The sequence below is a fragment of the Arvicanthis niloticus genome, chromosome 28, assembly GCF_011762505.2.
Source record: "Arvicanthis niloticus isolate mArvNil1 chromosome 28, mArvNil1.pat.X, whole genome shotgun sequence".
In the NCBI taxonomy this organism is placed as follows: domain Eukaryota; kingdom Metazoa; phylum Chordata; class Mammalia; order Rodentia; family Muridae; genus Arvicanthis; species Arvicanthis niloticus.
This window is the reverse complement of record NC_133436.1, coordinates 10358442-10385092: the sequence shown is the minus strand read 5'-3', so window position 1 is coordinate 10385092 and position 26651 is coordinate 10358442. Positions and strand designations below refer to the sequence as shown.

At 44.9% G+C, this 26651-nt stretch overlaps 1 protein-coding gene across 3 annotated transcripts in view; it reads left to right on the top strand.

The window, feature by feature from the left end:
• The window catches only part of Zdhhc14 (zDHHC palmitoyltransferase 14), a 248834-nt gene that overhangs the window by 161771 nt on the left and 60412 nt on the right, over positions 1-26651 (top strand). The gene's annotated exons all lie outside the window — the stretch shown is intronic.

Genomic DNA, 26651 nt, shown 5'->3' with positions numbered 1-26651 from the left:
CATCTCCTCTCTCCCGCTCCCTTCCCATTTTCTCTCTTCCCCTTCCATCCCATCTCCCCCCCCTCCCCTCCCCTCCTCTCTCCTCCCTTCTCTGGTTATAGAACTGGGGGTTGACTCTAGGCCCTCACACAGCTGGCCAACTGGTCAAACAGTGAGCTTTATCCCCAGAACTGTTTTTACCTTTTTGAGTCATGGTCTCAACTAAATTACCCTGGGTAGCTTTGAACTCACTTTGTACTCTAGGCTGGCCTTTACTTACCATCTTCCTGCTTGAGCCTCCTTAGCAGCTGGGATTACAAGCCTGAATCACCAACCCTAGATCTGAATCTCTCTTTTAATAGAGACTGAAATTTCTCTTGGACACAGGCCCCTCTGTATAGATGTCGTTCTTTGGGGTAAATTGACCAACTCCTCTGTAAAAGCAGTATCAGCTCATGGTGGATAAGGGAAAGGCCCTCTTGGTCTCACTAAGCTAAATTCACTGTCTGGACAGGTAGTGTGCAGTCAACCCAGCGCGGTCATTCAGTGATGCTGACACACTTTGCCAAACAACAGAAGCATGTAGTAAGCCTAACCAGTTCTCATCCACAGGACCACGGAAGAGGGAAAGATTAATGAAATAGTCAGGGTTGGGAGATGTCTTCATAGGATAGAGAGAGCAAGAGGATGACAGTGTGGTATGGAAGGGACCAATGGGATCACACGTGGCTCAAGAGCATAGTCAGCAAACTGTCTGGAGTATACCAGTGAAAAGCCAAGGCCCACCCTGACAGCCAGGAACACTAAGAAGGCTGAGGACCCCAGACTTCCCTGCGGTGACCGTACTTGCTATGCCTACCTCCCTCCCATCAGGATTGCTATTCAGGCCTGTCCCCTGAGTCATAGAACATCCCCACCAATGGATGTCCTGGACCATTCTTTTAGTGGATGGATGAGTAATCTGAGACCCAGAGACAGGGGATGACTCTTCTTGTGCTCACAGAGAGTCCATCGTTTAGGAATCTGGGACCCTTATGCTAAGGTCTGATACCAAAGCTAAGTATTGTATTCCTCACCTTTGATTCTTTTGCCTCAAAGAGAACTAAGCACTTACTACTATACACAGTAGAGTCGGGGCTGGGGGGAGGGGATTCCATCAGTGTCAGCCAGGAGCTATGAGAAATGCAGAGTCTCCAGCCTGACCCACTTCTGAGTCAGAATCCGCATAAACTGTACCAAGGTAGCAGGTGAGTTATGGGAACTCAGAACAGCCTTTGGGCTGCCACTAAGCTCCTAGTGACTTTCCTTCCCAATGGACAGCCTCTTCTGCTCCGTCTAAATCCTCAGGACTGAGTGTTTGTGGAGTCTGGCTAACTATATTGGACATTTGGCCCCAATAGACCTCCCTGCATGCAGTGCTGTGGGATGGAGGTGTGTTCTTCCCTATTATTGAGATGGTTCAATTGGAAAAGTGCTCATAATGCAAGCAAGAAGATCCAAGTTCAAATCCCCAGCACCTGTGTAAAAGGCTTAGTATTGCCGAAATGCAAGCCTACAACACCAGTGTTGAGCAGGAAGGAGACAGAGCAGGAAGATCCCTGATACTCATTGGCTAGCCTAACTAGCCAATCAGTGAACTCTAGGTTCAGTGAGAGACCCTAACTAAAAAGAAATAAGGTGGGGAGCACTTGAGAAAGGCAGCCATCATGAACTCTGACCTTGATCTCACGCCCAGGGGCACAGAGTTGCATGAACACTTATATACATCTTACGCACATAACCACAGTAATAAATGCCTACTCTTTGCATAGTGTCTTACAGATTCCAAAGTCTGTTTTTTATTAGGAAAATATCTGATCATGAACACAAGGTCTGTAGACAAACGGACTGGTCCTGATTCCCAGCCCTGCCACTTTATAACTTTGAAGAATGTGCTGACTTCTTTGAGCCTCTGTTTTGTTGTCTGCTAGAGGTATGCCTACTAAGAGCCAGGGTCCATCCAGGTGCAATCATTCTAAAGTAAGGCCCATCTTCTTGGCTTAACTGTGAACATCTGGAAGCAAACACTTGAGGTTATTCAGCCTCCTGAGCTGCTCACACAGAGAGAACTGCGTTCTGCTCACTTTAAAATGCAAAGCTGCGTGCACACGCTCGTAAATACAACAAACGAATGACAGGTTCTGCAAAAGAGGTGAGCTATTTAAAAACTCACTGGATATTACTTTCATTAGCGTTTTAACTGACATGTTTCAGAAGAAGCAGCAAGGTAAGGAAACAATAGCCTTTTTGAGCGGGAGGACTGACTCGGTCAGGGAGGCTTCCTCGGGAAGCCAAAGATAAGATTCATTCAAAAGTCAGCAGGGCAGCATGCTAGGCAAAGATAGCCTGGAACATTGATCTGATTGCCAGTGCACAGGAGCAAGGAGGAGGGAGATGAAGTTGGCTTCCAGGGCACAGTGCTCTTTTGAGAATCTGGTTAGCGGAGCAAGCAGGCCCTTTGTGCAGGGAAGCAATACTCATGTGTCCCAAGTGCAGGGGTGTTGTACCTGGCAGATCAGGAGAGTATGGTGTCTGTGAGGAGAAAGGGAGTGGACCAAGGCGAGTAGATGTGAGGTGGGGGATGGGGAGGTGGAGAAGGCAGGTGGGTCCAGCATGTAAGAGAGAAGCACTAAACACTTGTCAAAGAGAAGCAGGGACAGCAACCAGAGAAGCATGGGGTCCTAACAAGCAGAGAGCCGCCTCAATGTAGTGTGTCCTTATGAGCACCCATACTTTGTGAATGGACTCAGACTTAACCAAGGAAAATGCTCAGCTCTCCCTGATGTCCTGTTACTGTCTAAGCATCTGTTGGAAGTCCGAGGTCAGCTTCATTCAAAACAAGGGAAGGGAGACAGGGACTCAGTGTGGTTTGCAGTGGAGAGGAGACTTCTGGCTCCATTCCACACACACTGAAGAAGTGTGGAAATTCCTGTCCGAGGAGCAGCGTTGGAGTCCTCAGGTAGAAAAAAGATCAAGTGTGAGGGGCATCCTGGTAAAACCAACCCAATTCTAATGCAAGTCAGGCCAGGGTAATCAGTATTCCCTGGGGTGATCAGGTCCCAGAAACTCCACCACTGCCAGGCAGTGGTGGCGCATGCCTTTAATCCCAGCACTTGGGAGGCAGAGGCAGGCGGATTTCTGAGTTCGAGGCCAGCCTGGTCTACAGAGTGAGTTCCAGGTCAGCCAAGGCTACATAGAGAAACCCTGTCTAGAAAAACAAAACAAACAAACAAACAAAAAAAGAAACTCCACCAGATATTGAGTGAGCAGATACTGTAGTGTTCTGGATAACCTGGCCTAGCAGGGTTCATGTTAAATGGAGGGAACACAGAAATGAAACAGAAGCCCAGCTGCATTGAGAAGACCTGGCTAGAATTTGGACAAGGGAAGAATCCTTGTCACCACATATGCCCTTAAACCATCTAAGGGGCTCCGATGCTCCGGACTGACCCCTTACAACAACTCTGAATCCATGAGGTGTTGTCTGTGGGTCTACATCTGCTGTGCTCTTACCGAAACTGCCAAGCTCACTTGACTCTGAAGTGTCAGACCACACCCCACTTACTTCCCAGTGACCAACCTCCGTCCTCCGTTCTGTGAAGTCGTGAACTGGAGAGTAGGGATGCTGCCACTCAGGCAGGGTCCTGGACAAGCTCCAGATGAACAGTTGGTGTTTCCAGTAGATGCGTTCTGAGGCTAAGCATTGCCACGTGAGCACATGCGTACTAGCATCCAATGTGCGATCTGAAGCTAGATGTGAGCACCCTAGGAATCGCTTGTGTCCTGCAGTCAGAGGCAAGAAGCCACCTAGAGAGAGGGGACAGTGGGGCTCAGGGTGGTAAGAGCTAGAAACAGTGGGCCATCCGGACAGGCATAGGAAAACAATTCCTTGGTTTTCATTTATCCAGAATTTCCTTCCAAAGAGTCAATGAAAGGCTTTGAGCTCACAAGAGACCAACAGAAGTGAAGATGCTTACCTCTCTGAAAGCTAGAGGTGACCACTCTCGAGGAGGGCCAGGCAGGTGTATGCCAAGTTACAGGCTATCATAATTTGGAGTGTGTACTTTCACTTGTTGGTGTATGCATACATTGTATCTGTGTGTGTGTGTGTGTGTTCTAGTGCATGCTTTTGTGTGTGTGTGTGTGCATGTGTGTGTGTGTGTGTGTATTCTGGTGTATACTTGTTTGGGTTTTGGTGCACATTTGAGTGTATACATGTGTGTATGTTCTGACACACACTTCAGTGTGTGTGTGTGTGTGTGTGTGTGTGTGTGTGTTCTGGTGCACACTTGTGTGTGTGTGTGTGTGTGTGTGTGTGTTTATGTGTGTAAGCCAGAGGTCAGTAGTCTTGAATGTTGCTCCTCGGCATCTACCCACCTTATCTTTTGAGACAGGGTCTCTCACATGGCCTGGAGCATGCCTCCTCAGCTTGCCAACAAAGCCCAGGGACCCTCCTCTCTGCCTACCCTTTATGGGGATTACAAGTGAGCAGTACTGTGCTGGTTTCTCTACATGGGTTCTGTGGCTCAAACTCCAGTCCTGGTGTGTGGATGTGTGCATTAATTAATTGATTGATTGAAATAGCTCCAACCCTGGAATGTGTACATTTTAAAAAGAAACCTGTTTCTGTTTAAGGATAGAAACTTGAAGTCCAACAGTTCTTAAGTAAGTTGCTTTTTACACTCAGTAGAAATCAGTAAACCAGAACAGATAAATGTGCAGCCTGCACCACACTGAAACACAACACATTTTCAGTGCACAGAGCAGTGTGCCCTCCAGACATACAACCAGGTCACAGGCCTGATGGCCTACTTTCTAGTACTGAGATTTAAAATTTTTAAGTAATGGATAAAAATAATTTTAATATTTTATTTCATATATATTAAATAGTATTACTCCAATTTGCATTCAATAGTAAAAACACTAATATAATACTTTATTCGTACTCTTTTTTTTAAAATCTGGTGCATATTGCATACTTACAAGCCAGACTAAGAGCCGGCTTGAAGGACAGAGTTACCAAGTGCAGACACAGAGGTGTGATGTCTCTATAGACCCGGTGTTGCTTACGGTGTTTGTTCCTCCAACTTGAAGGCGTCTTCAGCATCTCTGTTGCTGCTAATGAGGGTCTTTAATTACAGGGAGTGATAGCCAGTGGGCCACAAGGTTCATTAGCTTCAGGCTTAGCAGGCTGGGGAGGAAAATGGCTTAGCTTCATTGTTTTCCTTATTAATGCAGTGATTTGATCACTCATCCAGCCTGTGTTACCAAATGCTTACTGGGTAGTAGGCACTGTGATAATAGCAGGCTATACTCCTGACAAGCTTCTTGGTTTTGTTTGTGTGTTTTTACTGATATAAAGTTCTAAACAATGAGACTGTTTGACGTACCTAAGGGAAACTCAGCACCACTGTTCACGTATGTGGCTAAAACCCATGCCATTCCATAAAACCTGTTGTTCTTAAACTTGTGTGTAAATCCGAAGCACGATAACAAGTGGCCTAATTAACCATAGGTCACAGACTGGGGCGTGTCTCAGTGTGTCTCAGCTTGACTTGCAGACATGAGCACCGAGTTTGATCCCCAGAACCGGCAAATAAAAAGCTGGGCATCTAGGGCTGAAACAGATGGCTTAGCAATTAGGAATGGCTAGCTGCTTTTGAAGGAGACCCAGGCTCCTTGTCCAGAACCAAGGTGGTGACTCACAATAGCCTCTGTAACTCCAGTTCTAGAAGATCTGATCTCTTCTTCTGGCCTCTATAGGTACTTCATGCATGTGACACACACACACGGATGCATGCAGGCACTTACACTTTGGTTTTTTCGAGCTAGGGATGATGATACATTCTTGAAATCCCAGAACTCTTCTCAGACCCAGACAGATGACTCCTTAGGGCCCACTGTCTCACCTACTCAGCCTGCTTGGTAAATTTATGACCTTATATAGAAATATGAAGTGATTAGCATCTGAGAAACGACAGCTGAGGTTGTCTTCTGGGCTCTACATGTGTGTGTGGAGGGGTGATGCACTGGGTCAGAGAGCAGTCTGCCTTTCTAACAAGTCTCATGCCTGGAGGCTAACACTTCTAGAACCTCTATACTGACACAGTCTCCTTCAGGGTCTTCTTCCTGTGAGGGAGTCTACAAGCCTCCAGATAGCCAAGCTGCCCTGCAGAATCAGCAACCACAAGATTCACATCTCAAAGGGACCCTTTGAATAGGCAGCTCACCTCCCTGGGGTCTGTTTTATAAGATACAGGTATAGTTCCTCAAGGAACTTACAGAGGAACAATGGGGAAGGAATGAGCCAGGTGGCCACATCTCTGCCTCAAGGACCAGCCTTTCAGGTCATGACTTCACCTACCCCTCTGTGATCAATGTCAGTTAAGGGCCTAGTTTCCTGTGTTCTACCCACACCCTCATCTGAGTGACAATTACAACAGGGACCCTGCATTATAAGGCCACCAGCAGTTGAGCATAGTAGCTTTCTTCCATCTCTTGGGTCATCATTGTTTTAAGAGAGACCTCTGACCCAGCAGGTGGCAGACACAGTAGCTGACTCTCCATAGCCGTTGTAACTATGCCTTAGACAACTCAAAAGCAGGCTCAGACAATGGATGTACCTCTCTCCCTCTATAAAGAAGAGACTTATTTTCCTTTACCAGCACATGACAAGATTTGGGTGCCATCTCTCGTAATGACACTGTGAGTGGCAACAGAAAGGTTGAGTTCATAGAAAAGGAAAGAGACTAGGTTGGGTGGCAAAATGACCTGTGTATATAATCCTGGATATGAGCAGGAGGCCCTCTGACCCCCTGTCCCTCTTACAATAGTGTCATCTGTCCTGTGTCCGGACACTCTTAAATCAAGAATCATAAGGAGACTGCAGAATGACTACAAAATGCTTCTCACTTGTGTGGCATTAAGAAAAATGAATCTCATGATATTTAATGAATATGGTCCTGCTGGCTGTTTAGTTAATCAGTTACCGCCAGTTCACCAGTTTAAGCTTGGCCCTAACTTAAGCAAGTAAAAGAAGGATGCCTCAGCACTTAAGAACACTCTTCCAGAGGACTTGGGTTCGATTCCCAGCACTGACATGGTGAGGCACAGCTGTCTACTCTATTACCTGGGGCTCTGACTCCCTCATCTGGGCTCTACAGGAACTATACCACATATGTGATTTGCAAATATACATGCAGGCAAAACCCTCAAACACGTAAGTAATGGTCATTAAAACTTTAAATAGAAGAATCAAAAGAACTGTAGCTGAGTGGGGGTTGGGAGAGTTGTATACACGTGAGGAAGCACAGACAGCCTTAAAATAAAGATGGGAAGTGATGCTGGGATGGGGCGTGGCTCTGCTGACATCACCAGCCTAAGCACTTGGGCTCAATCCCTAACACCCATCTAAAATGTCAGGCACAGTAGTGCCTTCTTATAACCTCAGGGCTAGGCAGGCAGAGACAGGAGGATCTCTGGGGCATGATGACCAGCCAACCTATCCCATAATGGGCTCTAGGTTCATCAAGAGACCCTGACCCTACAAAATTGAAGTGATTGAAGAAGATACTCAGCGTCAATCTCTTGTCCCCACACCCATGTGTACACATAAACTATATGAACACACATGCACATACACATGCATAAACATACACAACCATCATGCATATACACGCACACAGGAATACCAACAAGGACTGCTTGTAGCTTCTACATGTTGCCAAGTAATTCTTCATGGGGAGGCCAGTCCTAGAAATTTGACATAAAATCATCTTACAATGTTGTTAAACATGCCCTAAGAGGGGAAACCACCCTGGAGGTTGGAGGACCTTGGTAGTGATGTCATCTGTGCTGATGAAGGCTGAGAAGCATGAGCCTAGGAGAAGACCAAGAAAGATTAAACAGGAAGCTATCTGAAAAAACAAAGCTGAGCTAGATTCGGGGTGACAGGAAGAGCATGTGTTGCCCCAGGAAATAGATAGGAAGGGGGAGCTGTTATTTCAGAATATGAAAATGCAGAGGACGAGAGATACTCAGACAGGAGTCCCATGGCTGCTGTTGGAGGTGTCCCCAGGGAGAAGCAACAGTGAGTGAATCTGAGGAGTGGGTAACAGGATGTCGTTGCTCAGGGCAGATAGCAGCAGTCAAGAAGGCAGTACAAGGAAAGAAAGGTAATAGGTAACATGCATGTATCACATGCTGTATGTCAGACACTGAATGGTTCACATGTCAATTCAACCATCGAACAACCTACGAGCAACTTATAAAGTCATTTTTGTTTTATGTAGCTGGGAAGATGGAGGCTTGGAAGGGGCAAGCAATGTCTCCTGGTTGTGAAGTCAAAGTCACCCCCATGCCTGATTTTCCTCTTGCCTACTGTGCTGAGCTGGGCTTTCAGGATGATGGGGTTCTGTCACTCGAGAGACGGAACAGGTCTGGAATGTAGGTAGTCATGCAAGATTCGAAAGAAATGAGGCTCCTGTTCTGTGAGAAGGTCAGGATTGCAGAGTTCACAGGAGAGCCGTACAAAGGTCAGAGAAGACATCCTGGGAAAGCAGAGATAAGAAGTTTATATTTGCAGCTTAGTTCAGGTGTCCCTGAGGCTGGAACAGGAGTGGAGATGGAAGACATGAGAGATGAGACATTCGAGGTAGCCAGGGCAGATCACTGAGGGACAAGTCAGGTGACTCTGCTGCTCTGTAGAGTCCTCTTCTTAGAAGACACTATCATATCAAGAGACTAAGAGAGACAGATTAGACCCCAGGGACCACCCTGGTGCTGCTTCTGGTCCCAATCTGTATCAGTAGAGGAAGATTTCTAAGGTGTGATTCATTCAGCAGGAAAAGGACAGACTGGAGGCAAACCAAGCAGCCAGGAGACCCCAGCAGGGTCCTGGCAAGTCAGGAAAGGGTCAGTCAATGGCTCTAGAGCGCCATGTGCTGTCAAGACTGGCAGAGTTGTCTGTTCTGATGGGAGGCAAAGAATACCTGATTTGTGCCCATGTGAGGCTGCTTGTTTCTAAAGACTCACTCTACACAGATACCTGTAGATGGGCAGACATTGGGAGGGTAGGGCTGGAATGGATTCGCATATCCAACAGGGCTGAGGAATTGGATATGTCCAAAGTGGTTGGTGTTGTTAGTGTTTAGGATGAGAGAGAAGCTCCTTTAGGGGCGGATCGTCATTTTTCTCATATGCAAATTTAGTTCTAGAAATATCCTCAACTTTGTGGTATGTGAGGGGGTTTGCCTCATTCTTCCTGTGGGTGTGTGGTCCATGCCTGCAGTGTGAGAGATCTGGCCCTGGACTCCGAAGGCAAACAGATAGAAAAGAACCAAGTACCAGTGTGGGGCTTCCTGCTATGCAGACCCATAAGGCTGGCATCAGTTAGCACCACCTTTCCCTGACAGCCTACTCAATACTGTGTAAATATTGATCTTCAAAAATGTCCAATGAATGCCTGACAGTGCTACTCATACGACGCGAGCTATGAATGCCAGCCATGCTCGGAACACTAAATTTTCTAGCCCCAACTTGATCATAGCAGAAAGAGGTGAAGTCAGTCTAAGTAAAATATTTTACTTAGCCCATCAATCCAGTATATTCCCTTGTAAATAACCTAACCCTCTCATGTAAAATTTAATCCGTATTTATATTGCTGAAATGCTTTATGTTCTCTTTTGTTCCAAATTTGGGAGATCTTGGATGAATCTTACACATGACAATGCACTTTAGTTCAGATGGCCGAAATTCAGGGCTCAAGAGCTGTGTGTGGCCAGTGGCTACCTCAGTGGACAGTGACGATCTAAGCACTTTGTCTGAGGTTCCAGGAAAAATGATGGCTGTTACTCTGAACTTGCGGGTGGGTAGTCACCTACCCCAGACCGAGGTCATCTGAACAAGACGCTATTTGCGGTCTATTTCTCACCTCAGCCAGGCTTCATTACAAGAGAGAAACTATTTAACAGGCATTTATCACCGAGGGAGGCCACAGATGGGTCGTTTATTGACAAGAGCAACCAATCCAAAAGGCTGACATCCAGCTATTCCTGAATCTGGATGAAAACAAACAGAAACAGAGTCCAAGTTTGTGTAGAGGAGGAATTTCCAATATAAGAAAGGCAACAGACCACCAATCCGGAATTATTGGGTTCGGTTACAGCCATGAAAAAAGAAAAAAAAAAAAAAAACCCTCAGAGCTGCAGTTTGGGTTTTTTTTTTTTTTTTTTTTTTTTTTTTTTTTTTTTTTTTTTTTTTTTTTTTTCTTATGTTTGGGATTCTTGGATAAGACCCTGCAAGTCCATCTTTGTGCTCAGCGGCAAGCATGCAGGCTGGCTATAGGGTATCATTACTAAAAAGGGGGAAAAAATGAGACGATATTTAGCAAAAACCATTGGGTTGACTTTGAGGGTCAAAAAGAATATGACAAAATTTGGGAGCTCGGAGATAGCTTAATCAGTAAAGCGCTTGGCTTGAAAACATGAGAAACTGAGTTAAATCCACAAAGAGTTGGACATGGTGCCACGTGCCTATGATTGTCACACTGGGGAGATGAAAACTGGCAGATCCCTGGGGTTGCTGGCTGGCCAGCCACAGGCCCCAGTGAGAGAGCCTGTCTCTCATAACAAGATGGGCGGTTCCTGAAGAAAAGATACCCAAGGTTGACTTCCAGAATACATGCATACATAGAAGGGGGTCGGAGGGAAAGAGAGAGTCAGAGAGACAGATATAGAGAGACACAGATTGTTCAGTCCCAGCCTAAATGGAGGGACAGAGATCAGAAAACACTTGGAACCATGGCCTGCAGGCCTGGCTCTGCGTTACTGGTCTCTGGTACCTGGACTTCCCACCACCTCCCCATGCAGATGGCAGGAAACCCTTCTGAATCAAACCCTACTTTAGAACCATGCCAGCTCAGACAGCGCTTCAGCAGGATGACAGAGGCTTCTCCAGGCTTCTGGAGACAACTTTCCCTCAATCAACAGTGTTAGAAGTGTTCTCTGGTGATGAATGGCTGTCGGGTTTTCTCTCATCAATATTTTATGACTGCACGTGTTGGCCACCAATGGCAACGTGGTCTCGACATGACAGTGGGTGTTGGCCCTGGCCCTCACTGCCTGAATGTCTTGTAAGGTTGTCCAGGCAGAGCAACAGGCAAACCACCCAGCCCTCTGATGCTATCTTCTCTGAGATAGCTTTGTTCCACAGCGAGTACACTGCAAGCCTCAGTATGATTAGCCACTGAACTCAGAGTTGTGTTAACCCACCATTTAATGTCGGTTTTAGTGCAGAGAGCCTGCCCCATGCCCACAGGGGAAGGCTATGCTACTATGGCATCTTGGGTACCTTCTCAGAAGAGCATGGCCAAGCCTGTTTCATGGGCACTTCCTCATTGCTCCATTTCCCCCTTTTAAAAAGCCATGACGCCACGATGTTATCTGAAATTATAACAGTTATAAATATGCTGTCCAGGAGAGAGGCAAGAAGAAAAGTCCCCGGGGACCTGGCCGCAGCAAAAGAGTCCGGGAGCTGCCTTTCCAACAGTGGGTGTTGGAATAAACGTGAGAAATGGAAATGACAGGGAGAGGAGAACGTCACATGGGAAAGAAAGAAACTGGAAGCAGACGTTCATTTCTGGGGCTTCAAGGAAGCCAAACTGAAACAACCCCCCGACACACACACCAAATAAATAAAAATTAGAAGCAGCTTAAATGCTCAGCAATGGGGGAATGGATAGTTACAATGTTGCAGAACTCGGTGACATCCATTACTAAATGTTTCTCCTCCCTAACTACACTACTCGGCTCTGCTAACAAAAAGGCTCAGTGGTAAGAACACTTGCCCAGCATGCTCTAGGCTCAGTCTCCAGTGTGGAAAACAGAAAAGATCAAAGGCTTATAAACGTTATCTGGGTATAATTTTGATAGCACAAGCAAATCCGAAATACAAAATTGTGTCGGCACTGTGATCTTAAGACAACAGCCAGAAGTCTAGGGAAATGACTGAAACTACAAGGAGGTCTCTCTCTTTTTCTTTTTTAATTGGTAGACTGGTTTAAGTGATTTCAATTGTTCCTGTGTTTTCTGGTTCTGATCATGAGACAAACCAATCAGTGCATTTGCATAAAGTCGAGTAGATGGCTGTTTAAAACTCACTGCTCACTGTTTTCCTGGCTGGGGCAAGTTTCAGTTTTGCTCAGAAGGCTTCCTCTCCCCCTCCCCCGGGACAGTGAGATCCAGTGGGTCTCCTACTTGACTCTCACAGGCATTCTGGGAGTGAGGCACCAATGGGAAAAAAAAACTGTGTAAACGGCCAAGGGCTAATGCAGGCAGGACATATGGGCATCGTGAGCCCTCGTGATGGCCACTGTGTCTGTTTGCAAACCTGATAGAGCATAATGAATGAGAAACTGAACACAGATGTATGTGTTGCTCACAATCAGAGCCCACGGAGAATCAGAAACTGAGATAGAGCCAGCACTTGGCTATGCCCTGCAGAAGGGGATCAGGGAGCCCAGGTTTGGACCATGGCTATGTTAGGTGCAACTAGCTGCACGTTTTCCTTTATGGGAGCATGTTACTAGTGTGAGTCCTGCCCCTGGGACTGATATTCATTCTACTTCATTCATAGCAGAGTAGATGCGGAAAATACCACATCGGGATGCAGCAAGAAGAGCCAGAGGCTGTTCAGAGTTTTGTCACTTGCCTGTGAGCAGCTGTGAGGTGCTAGGGCCTGGCTGGGGTGAGGATCCCCGTTCTTAATCCATATTAGAATCCCCAAGGAGGCCTGGCATTTTCTTTCTTTTTTTTTCCTTTTCTTTTCTTTTTTTTTTTCTTTTGTTTTTGTTTTTCGAGACAGGGTTTCTCTGTATAGCCCTGGCTGTCCTGGAACTCACTCTGTAGACCAGGCTGGCCTCGAACTCAGAAATCCGCCTGCCTCTGCCTCCCAAGTGCTGGGATTAAAGACGTGCGCCACCACCGCCCGTCCTTCTTTTTCTTTTTGACCCATGTTTGATGACTAGTTTTGATTGGCATGTTGAATAGATTAAGAAATATCTATGAAATCAGTGTGGCACACCCCTGGGTGTGTCTATGATTGTGTGTTTCTGGAGAAAATTAGATCCTGAGGCCTCCGACATAATCGATGGATTAATCCTTTATAAGTTCTTTAATAGGAGAACATTATTGGGGAGGTCAAATAAGTAGGAGATGGAGCCAAGTTGGAGGACATAGCACTGAAGAAATGGGGGGGGGGGGCTGTATGTGCCTTATCCTCTCTCTTAATTCCCCATCTTTCTGCCTTTTTTGTTAGAAAAAACTTTTTAAAAAAGTGATTCTCACTAACTCACAAACTCTCAAATAGTATAAGAAAGCCCCCAAGGGCACTCTGAACTCAGGCCTCTGAGTCTCCTCCTGCCCATCAAGAAGTGGCTCAGCCACATGTTCCTGCTACTGTGATGTTCTTTCTGCCCAAGCACAGGAGGTCAGGCAGCCGTGAGTGAGCCCTCCATGACCATGAACCCAATAACAGATATTTCCCTTAAGTTATTTGTGTCAAGTGTTCTGGCCACAGTGACAAAAAGTAATGCACCGTTGAACACTTCATCTTGTATAAACCATATACATCCACAAGTAAATGAGTTTCCCCTAGAGACCCCAAGTCAACATGTGGGTGTGCCACCAAGCCAGGGTATGCCTTCACATCTAAGTGTGTAAGCCTGGGCAACACTCCTGACAGTGAACTGCCTGAGGGTTGTCAAGGCAGATACAAACACAGGTGGCTCAGGATATATATATCCTTCCCAGAGTCCCAGGAACTGGCTTTTCTTAGTATCTGAAAGTTTGCAGAGACAGTGAGAAACACAGGTGTTTGTGAAATATCTAACAAAATATTTCAGTTTCTCAACTCAAAGGGCTGTCGGCAGGGAAAAGCCAGGAGGGACAATTGGCAAGTGTCTCATGGGAGGAGCGAGCCTCAGTCGGACCTGGTGGCTGAGAACTGAGACCCAGACCTCTGCAGCCCATCTGTGTGACATGAGACCTAGGGCCTTTGTCACAAAGGAACTGGACAAGACTTGATGCTTCAAAGAGAGAACAGTTTCAGCTGGACTCCACGTTGCTGGGCTGAAGCTCCATGCTGGTTCATTGTTCACGCCTGGAGCACACTTAGAGGCCAGGGTAGGCTGAACAGCCACTGGGATCACCACGCAACCCCTCTGGGCAAAGGTGGGTGAGGGTCTCTCACAAGAGGAGTCAGTGTCACAGGGTACCACATTCTACTTTCTGGCTGCCATAGGCTTGTAGCCATATCATAAGGCAAAATTGTGTCCAGCCCACCAGTCTCCAGCTAAGCTGTTGTCATGTATACTTTTTGGTATGTAGGAACTGGTAGCCATTTCAACCAGTTGCTAGAACTATAAACCCATTTCTCTCCGATTTCTATCTGACACAACAGATATTTACTAAGTGACTGGCAGTCTCTGAAAATCATTACTGAAACATTGAAATTTCAGTAGTGCATGCATGTGTGCACTTGCACACACACACACATACACAAACTGGTCCTGCTTAACCAGTTTGATAATAAACCACCCATCCTGATTCTCTCAGCTCTTACAGTGTGATTTCACAATGTGGATAGGGTCCCTTATTAGAGAACCTCTGAGCGCCAATATGGAACGGAAAAAGTCAATGTTGCCAATCCTAAAATGGCATTTAGAAGCATCTGATTTTTGTGTGATTTTCATTTGGGGACTTAGTGGTGGCATCAGAGGGTGCCATGGGCCAGCAAAGTGTTTATGGGGTGTGGGGTGAACTTGCAGTGATCTACTGATAAGTTCTTCCAGGCTGTCTTTGTAAATTAAGAAAGTAAGACTATTTGGCTTCTGTCACCCCATTAGTACAAAGGCATAAAATTGAGAGCACTTGCCCACTGTGGGATGGATTTAGGCTAACAAGGCATGTGTTGAATGCTTATGGCCCTTTTACACACCGACATCTGTTTGTGAGAATAAAGGAAAAACACCATAGGAGAAGGTACTGGTTAGTTTTCCATAACTATAATTAAATACACAAGATGACTAACTTGTTGAGAGAAACATTTCATTTTGGTTCATCACTCCACTCTGGAAGTCCCAGTGTAAGATTGGGTGAAACCATTGTTCTGAGCCTCTGGTAAGGCCCTTGATGGCAGCTGAGGGAGCATGTGTCAGAACAAACCATTCATGTCATAAGTCAAGGTTCAGAGAGTGCTAGAAAGCCGGGGTCCCACAATCCCTTTCAGAATGTAGTAGTTACTTTCTCATTGTTGTGACCATAGCCCTGAGGTGAAGCCATTTACAGAGGAGTGGTTTCTGACTTACAGTTTAAGTTAGAGTTTGAGGGGGGACACACTCCACCACGGCAGTGGGAGCAAGAAACCGGCTAGTCACATGGCCTCTGTGTCAGGAAGCAGAGAGCAGACAGGAAGTAGATCTGAGCTATAAAACCTCAAGGCCTCAACCCCATGACCCATTTTCTCCCCATGCACTGCCACCAGCTGGGGACCAAGCATTCAAACCCAGGAGCCTAAGGGGGACATTTTACATTTAAACCACAGCAAGGGGTGTGCCCTCAATGACCTAAAGACCGGCCATAGCTCCCCTCTCCTACAGCACCTCCCAAGAGGGCACCCTGGGGACCCTGCCTTTAACATATAGACTCATCCAACCCACAACAGAGAGCACAGGCAGGTCACTCAGTGTTGTCCAGAATGAACCACACAAATATTAGGGAGTCTAAAGCAAAGCCATAGTCGGTGGAATCAGAAGGCTGGGTCCCAGGAAAGTCTGGAATAGAATGCTATACTCAAATAGAATGCTATACTCAAAGCTAAGTGCCTTCTCTGTCTTGACCTTTGCACAGCCAGAGAGATTCAGTCATCCAGTGGGCACCAGTCTTAGACAACATGGCTCTGTGTCTTGACTCTCAGTAAAGTACCCCTTCAACCCACCCACCTTGGTTTCTCCTGGTGCAACATCTACATAATATCTCTCCAGATCGAAGAATTAATTTCAGTAGCATAAGGTGGTTTTCTTAGAGGTAAATGTTCTGCAGGGTTGATGTATGTTAAAAGACTTGGGTTTCTGACTAAGTCTCATATATTATACATCACTGTGTGCTTAGGAGACAGCTTGAGAGCCCAAGATCTTGGAGTGGCCCAACCATGACTGAAATAACCCCCTCCTCTGGGCTTCAGGAATGGCATGAGTCTCTGAATAATGTCTTACACGCAGTCTTCTAGGAAGGCACAGAGGACAACTTCCAGAAATGATCAATGAAATCTCTGAACTTGTAATTAATTTCCTCCAAGCAGCAGAGACATTTCCACACCATACACATTTGTGACTGCCAGGGTATTAAAACAACCTCAGTCTCCTGTGAATGTTTTATGTCCCATATAAAATTCAGTTTCAAAAATAACATTTTTCCTCACTATGAAGCAATACATTTTGCTTATGGAAACTTCAAAAAGTATAAGGAAGATTAAAATAGATTTTAACCTAATAGTGCTTTAAGTTTAAGTCAGAGATATCTGCAGTTAACATTTTGACACATCCTGGTTTTTCTCTGAGTAACATATTTTACACAAACATTTGATCACTTTGTGTATTTACTGTTTTGAAAGTGGATTTCCCCCTAATAGGCTAGTCACTAGCCTACCTCATCTTTATTGGGTCTATAATAGTTCAGTGTATGATCAAATCATAGTTCATCTACTCTCATTTTAACCCTGCCATTGTTCCTAGGTTTTAATAATAAGTGGTCATGTTGTCTTTAATGTTTATGACATCTCCCTTATGCCAAATACATAAACTATTGTGCTATTCCTGGACCAAGTGATTTATGTATTTACATATTTGTTGTTATTTTATGTGTGTGAGTATTTTGCCTGCATGTATGTAGGTATAGGCACCACATATGTGTGGTGCCCACAGAGGCCAGAAGAGGGTGGTGGATCCTTTGTAACTGGAGTTACAAATGTTTGAGGACCAAAGTATGGGTGCTGAGAACTTGCTGAGAAGCAAGTGCTTCTAATCACTGTGCCATCTCTCCAGACCCAGAGTTTTGTCTTTAAAGTTTTGATAGACAAGACTTCCTTGTCCCCACCAAGGTTATGCTAGTTTATATCCCTACCAAAAGCATATAAACCTGTATTTCTGCTCTTAGCATTATAACTGAGAAATTAACCTTTGAACACACTTGTTTCAATGAGTTGGTCAGGACTCACAAACCTTTTTGAAAATAAACTCTTGGGTTATTCTCACCTTCTTTGTGTGAGTTCCCTATATGTGTTACACACACACACACACACACACACACACACACACACACACACCTTCCTCTTAGAATATTTGTCTTTCTTACTTATTGGCAAGCATTTCTTCAGAGTTTTGTGATACATGTAAAAATTTTCTACTTTATCATTTGCACTTTATGGAAGTTTTGGCATATATTTTTTTCAATTTTATATGAAAAAACATCTATGTGTGCTTTATACAGGTTGTCTTGCTATATATACTTAACACTGGGGCCAGTAAGATGCTGAGGCTGGTGGTCTGAGTTCAATCTCTGAGGCCCACTCGGTAGAGGGAAAAGACTAATCCTAGCAGGTTGTCCTTAGGCCTCCATGCTGGTGTATGTGTGTGTATATGGGCACATGCACTTATATATACACATATAGATAAGTAAACATAATAAAACATTTTAAAAATGACCTCAAATCTGTATGTTTTTAAATTATGTTTTTTAATTTTTCATATTTGAATTTTTGCTATATATCTGAGAGGAATGACTGGCTTTAGATTATTTTTTTCTCTTAAGCTATTTATCATGAATCTATCTGTATTTTTCTTCTAATTTGAGCTCTGTTTATCGGGTGATAAATCTTGAGAGAGTTTGTGTCGATTTAGTAAGCACTGGTTCTTTGTTTCACTGTTCTGTTTATCCCTGGGCCTCTTGTTACCCCTCATTATTTCTCTGTGCAAATGTCCTCAGCCGTTTTATTTTTGGTGTGTGTGTGTGTGTGTGTGTGTGTGTGTGTGTGTGTGTGTAACATGGTTTTATCTTATTAAGTCTGTCAATGCTTCTCAAATTATTTTGTAGAGCTAATGGGCACCGAAGTGGGTATACAGGGTCATCCGGGTAGAGTAGGTGCAGTTCAAACTGTGTCTCCCTCTATGCCACTGGATGCCTCCAGGGACTGCTCAGAGACTCCATATTGTTTAACAGTTTGCTTCATATGGGTCCTACCTATTATTATTTGTTATGCATTTGTTCTGAGAGAGAGAGAGAGAGAAAGAGAGAGAGAGAGAGAGAGAGAGAGAGAGAGAGGCTTATATTAGTAATCACATTGAAGATTTTATTCATCCTAATGAGAGGCAAAAAAGAGTGGGACTCACCAAGTGGACATTTTTATTCTTTAAAGAACCACACATTTATAAATAACAACCCCTGCTTTTGTGCTGCTGACATCCTTAGATCCCCTTCTCTCGGGATACAGATAGAATCTTATCATAGTGCGTGCCAAGTGAGCTAGAAGCTAGTCCTCACGCCCAGGTCTTCACCAATGCCCTCCTATTGATGCTCCATGAGCTTCGGCAGAAGCCTGTCAGGTTTCCTGGTGGTGACACCGAAGCATGACTCGCCACAGCGTGATGTCTGGTGCCCACCATTTCCTTTGTTCTCCTCTGCTCATCTTACAATCATGCACACACTGGCAAGCCAGGCTGATCCCTGTCAGCATACAGTAGCTGGTCGTCTCTGACAGTGCAGAATCTAGCCCCACAGGGTGCAAACACATGCAGATATCTGGAGCTTTGGCCTCCAGAAGAACTGATTGTCATCTACACAGCACAGAGGTCCTGTGTGTATGTGCAGGGAAATCTGACGACATTTGAAGAGAATCCAACTCTGCAAGGACAAAGGCACTTTTCTTCCATTTATACTCAAGGACAAGGCTTTGCATCCAGCTGGAAAAGAGGGCCCCAACACAAGATCATCACTGATTTTCATTTGTTGTGAGTGCAGATTGGATTAGCTTGGTTACTTAAATGAAAACATTGTGGTGACTAAGCACTTTCTTTTTCTTTCATCTTAAGTTGTACTAATTAATGATTATATACATATATATACATATACACATATATATATACACATATATATGCATATATACACATATATACACATACACAGACTAAGCACTTTCTTTTTCTTTCATCTTAAGTTGCACTAATTAATCGTTATATACATATATATACATATATACACATATATACATATATGCATATATACATATATACACATATACATATATACACATATATACATATACATACATATATACAGATTTATATACATACATACATACATACATACATACATACACACACACAGTCCTCTGGGATCTAAGCAGCCTCAAAGAGAAGAGCCTTTGATAGATGTGGACATTAGAGCATCAGGAAGTTTAAAGCCTTTCCATGAATTATAACATGACTGAACAATGGGAATCCAAACTTTCTTGAGTGTCTTGGTTACTTTTCTATAATGTGATAAATACCATAACCATGGCAATTTATAGAAAAAAGAGGTTTGGGGGCTAACAGTTTCAGAGGGTGAGTTCATGACTATCATGGCTGGGAGCAGCAGAGAAGCAGGCAGGGATGGTGTTGGAGCAGCAGCTGAAAACTTATATCTTGAGATACAACTAAGAAACAGAGAAAGCTAACTGGGAATGGTATGGGCTTTTGAAACCCCAGCACCTGCTCCCAGTGACGCACCTCTTTCAATAGGGCCACCCTTCCAAATTCTTTACAAACAGTTCAACCAATTGGGGAACAAGTATTTAAACATATGAGCCTATGAGAGCCATTCTCATTTAAAACACCACACTGAGGCCTAACATTTCCAATGTGTGTGTGTGTGTGTGTGTGTGTGTGTGTGTGTGTGTGTGTGTGTGTGTTTTAGTTTTCTGAAACTTAAGCTTCCCGTAGAGGAATTTTAAGTTAGCAACATGTTTGCTCTGGAAAGAGATCACATCCAAAGACCTTCTAGGTCTGTGTTATCTGGTTGAAATGATACACCTCTGGCTGGAATACAGACACATCCTTAGTACACACCTTTAATCCCTAACAATGAAGGTAAAGTTGGTTTGCAGAAGGAAGCAGCCATGTTTGAAAGTGATGTCTAATTGAGGGGCAGACAAAGTGATGAATCAGAGAGAGATTTGACAGAATGAGTCAGAGATAGGATATGCCCAACTCTCACTAGAAAGGACAGGAAAGAGAAGCTACAGAAAAGAGAAGTGAGGGAGACAGATGTTCAGTCAGTTCTGTGGAGTTCATCTGACTGCAGAGCAGTTCAGTTGAGTGGAATTCAGTCCAGTTCCATGTAGTCAGTGCTGTTTCAGTTCAATGGAGCCCAGAGGCAGTTTTGCCAAGCAGTAGTATCTCAGAGAAACCAGTTTGGATCAGTCACCCTGGAGATGAGTTTGGACAAGAACAGCCGAGTTGAACCAGCCACCTAGACTTTAGAAAGAGCTAGAAAGGGTGAGCTTATTCAGCAGTAAGCCTCCAAGATGACAATTACATCTGGCAAATAAAAGTTACTTTTACACTTCTAATGTTATTTTTAGGTATTTTTAGGAATATTTGGGTTTAAAGTCACTGAATTAATTATGAACACTGGTTGTCTTAGTTAGGGTTTGACTGCTGTGAAAAAAACACCATGACCAAGGCAACTCTTATAAGGACAACATTTACTTGGGGCTGGCTTGTAGTTTCAGAGGTTCAGTCCGTTATCATCAAGGCAGGAACATGGCGGCATCCAGGCAGGCATGGTGCAAGAGGAGCTGAGAGTTCCACATCTTCATCTGAAGGCTGCTAGCAGAATACTCGCTTCCAGGTAGCTAGGATGAGGGTCTTAAAGCCCATGCCCACAGTGACACACCTACTCCAACAGGAGCACACCCTCTATAGTGCCACTCCCTGGGCTTATACAAACCATCACACTGGTATTTCCCTCTCTAACACATACAGCCATCTCATTAAGTTCACAAGGGCACATATACATGAATAAGATTCCCCTTGAATGATTCAATGTTATAAGTCTATTCTCACCTAAAATTGGTGTCTACTCTAGACCACAGTTCTTGTCTTTCATGATCTTTCAAACCTTGTCCCCAGGAAGACAGTACAAAGGGCTGACATATTGGCCCCTTCTCAGTCAACCAAGTGCTTCACTCCTGACTATAATAGATATATTGAGGTGATTTGTAAAATTTTCCTCTGAAAATATCCCAAATTTAAAAAAAAATGTTTAAAAACCAGGCTTGGCTCTTTAGGTGGGGCTGACTTTCCATAATTAAGCATATTGTATCAACTCTTTGAGAACCACTGACATCTTTGCAAATGGCATGGCTTCCTCTGTTACCTTCATTCTTAGCCAACCACTTGGATTCTCCAGCTGGCAGGACTAAGAATTAGGGCTTAGTTGCTAGGACCCTACCTAGCTTTGTCAACTATAAGTGTGAGCTGAGAGCATCTATAAAAATTCTGTTCTTAGCTTCTATGCAAGATGAGTATGTGGGAGAGCAGTCAGTCACTCTCTTTCTTTCTCCCTTTCCCCCATCCTTTCTCTGTATAATTTGCAGGTAAATAAGCTTACATGCATTAGGACCTCACCAAGTGTAGTTAACATATTATCTGACCTGCCAGCAAGTCTAGTCCACGTACTGAGGAGTGTTGTACCAACAGCAATCATTTTCAAACTTCAACAGGGGCCGAAATAACCTGGGGATCTTTGAAGATGCAGATTCTGGACAAGGTGACTCAAAGTGGTGTCAGCACCAAACTGACTTATTTCAACAGGCTTCTTGATGGTGTCAAGACTGCTGGTTCAGGGACCACACTTTGAGTGGCTTCTCCACCAAGGTGCTATTGATGTATGAGCCGTAAAATTCCTCTTTGTAAAGGGCTGGCCTGTGCATTCTGGGATGTTTAACAGTATGCCTGGCCTCCAGGCCAGGTGCCAGGAGTATTCCTTCCTACTTGTGACCCAAAAAAAAAAAAAAATGTGTCTCCAGATATTTTCACATTTCCCCTATGGACAGAATCACTCTCAGATGAGAAACACTACCCTAAGTGATCCCGACCATTGGCCAAGTGTGAGGTCTAGTCTGCAGTATGGTTTGTTTGTACATTTGAATTAGCAGAACTCTGCTTTCTGAATTTATCGGCTCTCCCTAGAGCGTGTGCCCCAAAGGACAAAGGATGTCTCCTGTCCTGTATCCACAGCACCCAGAAGATTTTTGGGTGTCTAGTGGATATCTACTGGATATTTAGATCTGTTAAATCCATGACTGTGTGTGTAGCAGTGAGCAGCCATACTCCAAGACTGCAGTAGAGTCTTGCGGACCAGAGTATGAAGTTCCATCTGCCCCCTGCCCTCTCTTCACGCTGACTAAACTCCTGTTAGCAGAGGTTCCCACCACTCTGGCAGATGCCCTGTCAGCTGACTAATGGTGTGTGAAACTTCAGTACACAAGGGAATGCCACTCCAGATGAAGCCTTCAGCTGGAAAGAGAACCTTAATCTGCGTCTTCAAAGGTGACATTTTTCTCTCCTGTTTTAAGAAATCAGTCTTAGTTACCTGTAGCAGCAGTTTGAAGTGAAAATAAGCTTTGTGATGTAAGCACCCCTGTCTCTCAAAAGAAAACAATGGCTTTTCTTTCAAAGACAGGCCTTGAAAAGGCAGTCATATATTAAGGAACAGATATCTGAAGTCTCTGGCTTGTTCAGGATTTCCTTTTCACTGAGATACCTCCTTCACTGTTGGTCTCCCATTCCAGAGCACTTGTGGCAACCTCTCCTTCCTGTCACCTAGGGCCCTTAGTTCTCTGCCCGTGGGTCTGATTGCAAGGTTGGTGCCAGACATAGACATTATCATTTGTACTTCTCTGCCAACAACTCCGACCCACCATTAGGGGAAGGGCTCTTAATGAATGCAAAAGCCATTTCAAGCTTTTGTGTTTTCCTTCAGAATACTTGTGTAAAATACCCTTGGGGAGTAGTAATTCCTGTAAGCTTGCAAAGCTGCTAACCAATTTTACCTCCCAAATTCTAGTGTTCTTCAACCATTAGCTATTGTAGACTTGATTATTCTTTCTCAAGAACTGTATTTAAACCACAAAGAGCCGCTCTGAGAAACAGGCACAATTGTTGCGCGCACCCCCGCACACACACACACACACACACACACACACACACACACACACACAAAGTCCCACAGAATAATTGGGGATTAGACTAGAACACTCAGCTACAGCCTTTATGTCACATACCTGGGGCTGCAGGCATTGGTGAGCTCAACGGGTGATGGGCTTTGTGACCAGCCACCAGCTTCAGTCTGAACACTGAGGAAAAACTTTTGTCTTTAATTTAGTATTTGAAGCCCCAGGTGCTGAGGAAGACGCTCAGTAGAGAGAGGTCCAGCGGAGCTCAGTTGACAGAATATTGATGAATTAAGCACAGAGTGAGCCCATGGGTGCAGCGCACCGCTACTTGCCAGATCTACTATCAGAAGAGCATCCTGAACTGGACTTTAAAGATGACAGTATCCACCCCACCCCCACACCCCAGTGCGGGGACCTCTGTGCATCTTCCTCCCAGCAGTACAACAGCTGGCCTCCCCAGAGAGCACAGAGCTGCTGCAAGGTTTGGGGTTACAGGCTCCATGTAAAACTGCTATGGAAAGAGAAGCCTGGAGGTGGGGGTGGCCGGCTCTGAAGGCTCTGTGGAGTTTTAGAAGGCTGACTGAGGGCTGTTGGGGAAATGAATGAATCTGATCCAAAGGCAGTGAGTGACTCTGGAAAAAAGGGCACAGGAAGACTAGATTGGGGGGGGGGGCGGTTTGCAGGGGGTGTCATTTCCTGGACCGGCAGCTACAGGAGATTTCCTAAGCTGCCTGGGTCCCACCCAGCACCTGTGCAGCGGGGTCAGCCCTTTATAAATATTGTCCTATTACTTTTGTGATTGTTGTTATTGTTGCTAGTTCTTTTTATCTTTGATTCTCCCATCAGTTAATGGCACACCTGGGTCCTGAATCTGGTCTTCTGATCCCGCAACTCTTTTCTTTTTAATGTATCAACTCTCCAATTATCTCGTTCGAGGGTTTTGGGGTTTAGGCTCACTTCTTTTATTTTTTAATATTTTTCTTCTTTATTAGATATTTTATTTACATTTCAGATAGTATCTCCTTTCCCCATCCCCCCCCCCAGAAACCCCATATCTTATCCTCCCTCCTCCTGCTTCTATGAGGATGTTTCCCCACCTACCCACTCCCACCTCCCTGCCCTTGAATTCCCCCACACTGGGGCATCCAGCCTTCATGGAACCAAAGACCTCCTCTCCCACCTATGCCCAACAAAGGCCTTGCTGGGCATAGGCGGGTTCACTTTCTAAGCTACAGTTTGTTCTGTCTGTAGAATCTAGCTTCCAGCTCACCCTGTATCCGGAAGGCTTAATCTTTCCTAAAGAAGCACTTTGGATGTATAAGATCAATAGGGTCTACTGCGAGGAGCGCCCACAGAAGCTCACTTTGCTGTGCAAAGCTAGGATTGTCACAAAGTGCTGGTGTTGCCTGCTCTGGCATTTCTGCTCATTTGCCATGGGAGTCCAGCTCCAAAGCTTTTCTGATGCAATTAATGCAGATATTTGATTGAGTTTCTTCGTAACTGATCATTCAATGTTTTAAACCCCTGTTTGGGAGTGCTAAGTATACCCAGTTCATGTCACAGATGACTTAAAACTACCAAGTTCTTATTATTTTAGGCCTCAAGGCCACCCAGTTGGAGTTCACAGAGCTCTTCCCTTGTCGATGAGGTGCTCTGAGTCCTTCCTTTCCACCCTGGTGCTGAGGGTACCACATCATCCAGTTCTGACTCCCCTCCCCAGCAGGCACACCAGATGCTGTGGGCATTAACATCACTTGATGGGGAGATCACCTGGGCAAGGCAACCCATGGCCCTGGAGTTGACTCCACGGCTACTTAATGGTTCTAAGCAAAAGGTTTGGTCCCAGGAAGAGGTAGGTAAAGGGGGCATTGTCCAGATCATTCCCACCCTGCCCTTCCTTGAGTGCTCCCTCCTCTGTTTGCATGCTGTTGCTGAAACTGTTACTTTCCATGAGTTGTCAAGGGCTGTTGACATCCTGAAACCCTCCTTAACACTGGGCTTGGTGTTCACACTGCCATCAAAGCCTCAGGCTAATGAACTAGAGCAGAGAATCTGCATCCCAAAGCCTCTAAAACAAGCTGAGGTCCCACAGAGAGCCCCTGAGTCACAACTAGTCAGCTGTGGACTGGACTCTGTCAGAGGGCAGAAGAGTACCGCCCTCTGGGTACCATCAGTATAGCTAAGCATAAATAAAGTGGCTGGGGTGGCTGGGTGTTTTGGTGGCATGTCCCCTCATCTGAGTAAAGCTGTGTCCACTATGTACTCAGGTTCCAAGCCTTTAAGTGCAGGAGTCACTCGAGATTCTGGGCAAAAATGCAGATTCCCATGCAGTGTGTAGGATGAACTGAGAGCCTGCGTCTCTGATGAGCTGTTGTGTAAAATGGATCCTGTGTGGGCCTCACCCCACAGTACTGGTTCCAGCCTTGGCCACCAATTGGAGTATCTCAGAAGAGCCTCCATGCCTCACCATGCCCCACCAATGAGATCAGAATTCTGAGGCTAAGACAAGGATATCATCCGCTTCAGAACTTTCCAGATAACTCCCGCCTGGGTTGTTTGTGTGGAGGGCCTGTGTTGATGATGACACTAATGCCTGCCATGTTGGGAGTCTGCAGAAGTGTGTGCGATAGTGGGTATGAACTAACATGAGCATCTACCTTCAATTCACCAGCTCCAAAGATCCTGGAACTACTCCAGAGCCTTAGCAAAAAGCTCTCACAGAGTTCTCGCTGTTCTCTATGACTCTGGATCATCACCATACAGCTGCCTACCCCAAGCCTAGAATGGCCATGGGGAGTCAGCGTGTGAGCAAAGCTGGAAGCCTTACCTTCCTCTAGAGCAGGGCTCTCAGTCAGATCTTAGCTGTACATCACATTGGAGTCAGTGTGTGCAGGGGCGGGGGCGTAACCAGTTGCCCACTTACTCTCATAGGAAACCAGGGAAAAGAACCAGGCTGTGAGACACAGAATCTTTAAAAAATAGACTTATGAATAAAGGTGCTTGCCAGCCTGACTCCCTGAGTTCTAACCCTGGAACCTACACAGAAGAAAGAACTGACTCCCTTGGCTTGCATGTACACACACACACATACTCATACATACAAGCACACAAATGCACACACATACAAACAGACATATATACAAACACATATACTCACATACACACATGCACGCACACATACATACACACATATACACACGTGCACATACACATGTATACATACACACACACAAATAAATATGTGTAAATTTTTGAAAGAAAATAAAGAGATGCATTTGTATTTTCTTTAACATTTAAAACTGGCTCTAAGAATAATAATAAAAGACCCTAAACAAAACGCAGAAGTGATATTTTTTAAAAGT